Source organism: Fukomys damarensis, unplaced genomic scaffold (genome assembly GCF_012274545.1).
Source record: "Fukomys damarensis isolate Sample0158 unplaced genomic scaffold, DMR_v1.0_HiC HiC_scaffold_32, whole genome shotgun sequence".
Taxonomy (NCBI): Eukaryota; Metazoa; Chordata; class Mammalia; order Rodentia; family Bathyergidae; genus Fukomys; species Fukomys damarensis.
In genome coordinates this window covers 8095306-8101305 of record NW_022900944.1, presented here as the reverse complement: position 1 = coordinate 8101305, position 6000 = coordinate 8095306, and the positions used below count along the sequence as shown (strand labels likewise).

General features: G+C 39.9%; 1 protein-coding gene across 5 annotated transcripts in view; it reads left to right on the top strand.

The window, feature by feature from the left end:
- Positions 1 to 6000, top strand: part of Fam13a (family with sequence similarity 13 member A) — a 312174-nt gene that overhangs the window by 285681 nt on the left and 20493 nt on the right. The window lies entirely within an intron of this gene.

Sequence of the window (6000 nt, the reverse complement as noted above, 5' to 3'; positions counted from 1 at the left end):
TTTTTTTTTTTTTTTTTTTTTTTTTTTGTACTGGGGATCAAACTCAGGACCTTGCACTTGTGAAGCAGAAGGCGGAACCACTGAGCTAAATTCCCAGCCCTAATTTTTTTTATTTTTTTTTTTTGAGACAGAGTCTTGCTGTGTATTCTAGGCTGGCTCAGCTCCCAAGGGGGATTACAGGTATATACCACCATGCTCAGTTTAAGAACAATAAGCTTGATTGCTAAAGCATCATCATTTTTTATAGCTTCAGCAAAAAACAAACACAATGGTGGCTTTCCAGGGAAGAATAAACTGTACACTATTTTAAATTGTGTGTGAATCCAATACAAAATGTGTCTATGTGTGAAAGTAATAATTAGCAAGACATATGAGCCAGTTCCCATCTGTAGGCTTTCATCACCAGCCTTAAAGCCACTGTGTGGTGTGACCGGTCTTTTGGGTTTACTGGCTCATTCCCTGTCCCTACACCGTGGCCCGGATTCATGGATATGGAATTGTGGTTTCTTGGTAGACAGGACCTGGTGATTGCTACTGGCCCGTGTCCCTGCAGTGTTTTCCTGTAGGAAGTAATGTTCTCCATTTCCTGGGGCTTAGCAGCAAGGCAACAGAAGAGGAGTAAAGCTGATAGATAGGTACCATTGGCTGCAGAGTGAAGGGAACCAGTGAAAAGCACATATAGAATGTGTCTAATCCTGCTGTTGGCAGATAACTAACCAGCCATGCTTTACCTCAAACACATGCGTGCACATGCACACACACGCACGTACAGAGCTATGTTTTAGGACCCATTATTTGATCTGGCTATATAGCATCATCATTATTATTAGGGTTTTCGTGCTCTAAAGTTAAATGAATATACGAATCATACATCCTATTCTTTTATTAAAACTCTTCAGAGTTGCATAATTAGAGCATTCCCAAGCATCCCATTCATTTTGATTTAGAGGTTAACCAGTTGTAGAAGTACTAGGGTTTAAACATTCAGCTGCTCTATTCAATTTTTGTCCAGCTGAAATTTATTTTAAAAAGGCATTTTTGGGGGTCATAGAATAGTTTATATATTGTACTCATCACTTACTGCTTCTAGATAGTAACTTGGAAAATTCTCTAAAAGAATCATGAAGAGGCAAGAATCTTGAAAGGTCTTCCAAAGGACCTTAATATTATACAGATAAAAAGCTGAACCCAGAATAGGCAAAATGAGGATTCCCAGCTACGGTGTTCTCACTTCTAGCTGACACGTCTTTCTAAGCAGTGCCACTTAGGTATGACGACAGGCAGCAGACCAGATGGTTTAGAGCCAGGCACCAGCATTCAAATCCTGACTTTGCTGCTTAACCAAAGTTCTACAGGGCAGGTTAATGAACTTCTCCCCTTTGGCTTTAATCTTCTCATCTTTAGATAAAACAACAGCAGATAATAATAAATAATTGATGTAGTAGTTCCTACTTAGTAAACTTGTAAGGATTAAATGTGCTAAAATATGCTTAACCGAGTGTGAGCACCCAGTATGTGAGTGTTAATGATTATTATCTTCCATAAGTATCTCCAAGCACGGTTTCAGGAAAAGTCAGCATGTTTGCTTTAAAACTGGAGCCTGGTTCTACCCAGTGCCTGTGGATGGCTCTGAACACAGAGGAGGTATCCTTAATGACTAGGCTGCTGAGAGAATTACTGAGGACTCACCCCATCACACCAACCTCTTTCTGTCTTCAGTGGGGTTGCTGGAGTCTGAATGGGGAAGGGCTGCATTTGAAAAGACTCCAGTTGGTTTCTGACAGAGCTTTCTGATAGCTTTGTTGGACATGTGCCAATGATAGAAGACAGATAGGGGAGTGAATTAGTAACTGATTAAGCAACTGCAGTGTGCAGGTACATGGATCAAAGTCAGCTCGATTGGAGCTATTCCCATTAGATAAAGTCCTCAACCTGGACCTGGCCCTCACATGTATCAGTGATTTAAGTAGAACTATTGAGAACGTGTAGTAACTGCAGATAGGCGCAAAGCATATATGTGAAATATAAGTATTAAATTTGTAATAAAGATGACTGCTAAAGTTCCTTCTAAAGCTGGTGAGTTTTCAGAACTCCTTGAACAATTGAAAAGGAATACCGCTACATGTTGAATTTTGGAACACACAAAAAAATGTTTGTAAAAGTAAAGAGCTAGCTCAGTAGGGCCCACATCTTTCTGTGCCTGGGATCTACCAGAACCTCTGGCAGCACCAAGAAGGGAGGAGGTTATGACATCGGGCTAACAGCAATGGCTCTGAATAACACAGGAGGGGATGGACTGTGGACAGCATCTCCTCGTCATTCTGTGCAGATTTCTTCAAAGTAAACCACTTCAATAGCCAGTCTACTTTTATACGGTATACAGAACCCGCCAGCTAAACAGAGAGTAGCTGTGCCCCAGTTGCCATGTTGGCACTGCTCTGAAATGCGTGCCTGCTTCCTGAATGAGTTTCTTTTATGTCCTTGTGGCTGCAGTACCTGTACCGGAACTCCTCAGGAGAAACAGGAATACAGCTTTTATCTTTGTTATTTTTGACCTACTGTGATGTCAGCTGACCAGGTTGGATTAATTTTTAATAGAGAAATGTGTCATTATTATGTCCAGAGCTCTTTGTGACAAGACACATGACTAAAACCAAAATCACTGTATCCAAGGAATTCTGGTCTAGGTGTGAAAAAGCAATTATATGGTGGTGACTTAGGATGAAAATCCAAGTTGAAGTCTTTCCTTTTTTGCTTTTGAGTAATTTTCCTGTAGCATCTCTGTTTCACTGCTATAGAATTACTGTTGAAAATAAAACATATTCCCCAATGAACCATTGGGAAAGATCAGTGAATGCACTCAAAGCTGGCTTTCCAAGCAGGGAGTGGAGGTAGCCATTGTCTGTGCCACGCAGTTCTTAATTTAGACCTTACCTCATCATTCTAGTTGAGTACCCGCTATCAAAACATGAGACTGCCTTAGATTTTTACAACATTTCGAACAAAAATATGGGAATAGTTGGTTTTATTGATTTTTAGTTATATTGAATTATGTGTTACGTGTTGTTTTATAGCTTCTTTGAATAGAGATCCTTAAATTAAAGACTCTAGGGATGGGGGTTTAGCTCAGTGGTTCTGCTGCCTGCCTCACAAACATAAGGTCCTGAGTCCAATCCCCAGTAAAAAAAAAAAAAAAAATTACAAGACTCTAGAATAATAGGAAAGAGAAAAAAATGAGAGAAGTCATATAATGGCTCCATGTTGCATAGGTAGGAAACTTCACTTCTGTTCTGCATACAGACTAGTGATGAAACATTATTTTTGATTTTGTTAAAGTTGAAATTCACAGTAGTTTTATTTTTACATTTCCCATTTTTAAATAAGTGAATACATTCACCCATGCATATAGAAAAGTGCCACCTATCAGCCTGTTATTCTTCAGCTGTGTATTTCCTATATACTACTGGTGACACTAGGAAAAGGACTCATTAAAGGTGACCAGTTTTTTTTTTCAGCTTTAATTGAGTTTATTGGTACATTTTAGGGATACAGTACAGTTACATTCATTATTGGGATCTTGTACCTCTACATGACAAGTCTTGAAAAGGTGACCAGTTTTAAAGGTGACCAGTCAAGAACAGAGCCCCATCTGGGCATCATGCACACATCTATAATCCTAATACTCAGGAGGCTGAGGCAGAAGGATCGTAGTAAATTCAAGGCCAGCCTGGACTACACAGTGAGACCCTGTCCCAAAAAAGAGAGAGAGGAAGGGAGAGAGGGAGGGAAAGAAAAAAGCCACACAATATAGCTGTTAACAAAGAAGAAAACTTAAAAATGATCCTGTGTTAGCCACCATATGTCAAATAGTCATTCAATTCCATGATGTTAGTATTTTATGGTGAATTCAGTTGATCTTTTATTGGGGACATGTTTGGCTAATACCTTTTTGCAAAATGTTTTGTACACAGAGACTACATTGCTGAAACTTTAAGATTAGTAACCTTTTTTAAAGAGATAAAGGCTTTAGGGAGCTAAGGTAATACCTTTTTAAAAGTTGTGTTTTTTTTTTTTTAAGTAGAAGTGTCAAACTACCTAGCACAGCCATGTGCCAATATCAGCTTGAGCCTTTGTTTTGCCGAAGCCCTCTTGCCCTACCAGACTTCTTGTACTTCCCCTGCTATTTTGCTCTTCTGCTGCTTGATGCAGAGGTTGCTGCTGGTGCATCGTGGTTCAGGCCATTTTAACCCTTTCCCTGTCTTCACCTGGATGGGTTTAGTCCTGCTAGAAAATCGCTGCTGTCTTACAAAATAGAAGGTGCAGTCTGGCCGATGCAACAGGTCCATTTTCTGCAGTTTAACACTAAATGTATTTTCCCCTTGCAATTATTTTCCACTCACTCTCTCCATACCTCTCCATCTGTGGTGTGTCACCCTCTCGTCCTGGCACATCTGAGCTGCTTGTGCCCACACAAGCTCAGGCTGCCAGCCTTGGTGTAAAGTAAATGATGAGGACCCCTCCTGTTGTCCTCCAGCCTTCAGCAAGCACAGCCACCAACATAGTCCCTGCTTGTTGAGCCTCAGCAGATTAAAAAGCATCAATTTTAAACAACTGTTTGCATTTTTCCAAATATTTATATTATCTATGTCCCTAGAGAAGTTAAAACTCTAAATGTTAAGAACCTATGGACTTCATCCTATATGAAGTCAGTTTTTTAAAGATTAATGTGCTTGGGGCTGGGGATTTGGCTCGGTGGTTCTGCCACCTGCCTCACAAGCTCAAGGTCCTGAGTTCAATCTCCTGTACCACAAAAAAAAAAAAGTGCTTATCTTCCGTATTATACCCTGAGACCTTCAGAAATCTCAGGCCACCATCATGCTATGAAGCCCTAGGACAGTCTGATCGGAAACATTGACCTAGGAGTCAGGAGACTTGATTTCTAGACCCAGCCCTGATCACTGATGAAGTGTTTCCTCTCACTTCTTTGGGTTTCCAGTTTCTTGTCACCTGCTGGGTTGATCAGTGGTTCTCAAAACTGGCTGTATGCTACAATCATTTGAACAACTTTTACGAGTTCATTTATGTGTGTGTGTGTGTGTGTGTGTGTGTGTGTGTGTGTGTGTGTGAGTTTCACCATGTAACTCTATAATGTGCAACGTTAAGAAATCACAAGACTGCATCATGAATGAAATTACACTGGCTGTATTGCTTGATGATTGTAATATGGTCTTTTTAGATAAAAAGATGACTGTTTACTTAAGATAATTCTATACATTTTATAGTTTCATCCTAAAGGAGCCACTGTTCATGATTCAACATCTAGGAATCCAGGGCAAATCCTGGGCAAAGTCCAGCCTTATATAAATAACTAATCCACAGCTGAATCTAAAACATATTTTTTAGTGCAAATATTACAAATGAAATACTACTTATCATCTGAAATATTTAAAATCTTTTAGATCTGATTGTTTGGGGGAAAGGAGGTACTAGGTATCAAACTCAGGACCTTGGCACTTAGGACCTTGGCATGGTGCCACTGAGCTAAATCCCCAGCCCAAGATCTGATTTTTTTTAATAAGGGAAAGAATAAATTGAGACAGATCTCATAGAAGCTAGAAATAAACATCACTCTCTTGCTTCCCAAAATTACAGTCCAGGATTTTGTGCTAAGTGTAATTCTTTTTTAGAGATCATCTAGATATAATTTTTGTATAGTTTTGCCCTCTATAATGTTTTTTTTTCCTTTCTTGAAATAATTTGTGTGCTTCTCCCTTTAACTATAGTCTCGAACAGCCCTAAGTTTAAATGGAAAGCACGAACCAGAACTGTGTTAATCCCACACACTCAGCAGAGGCACACAGAATAGCTTACTTTCCAATGGCCTGAGCAGAAGTGGTAAACTCTCCATCAGTGAGCTCTCTCTAGACGGACGTGAACCCGTGGCCATCAGCAGAGGAGGAAGAGCCTGATGCCTCCATCCCTGACACACTCGCTTTTCCT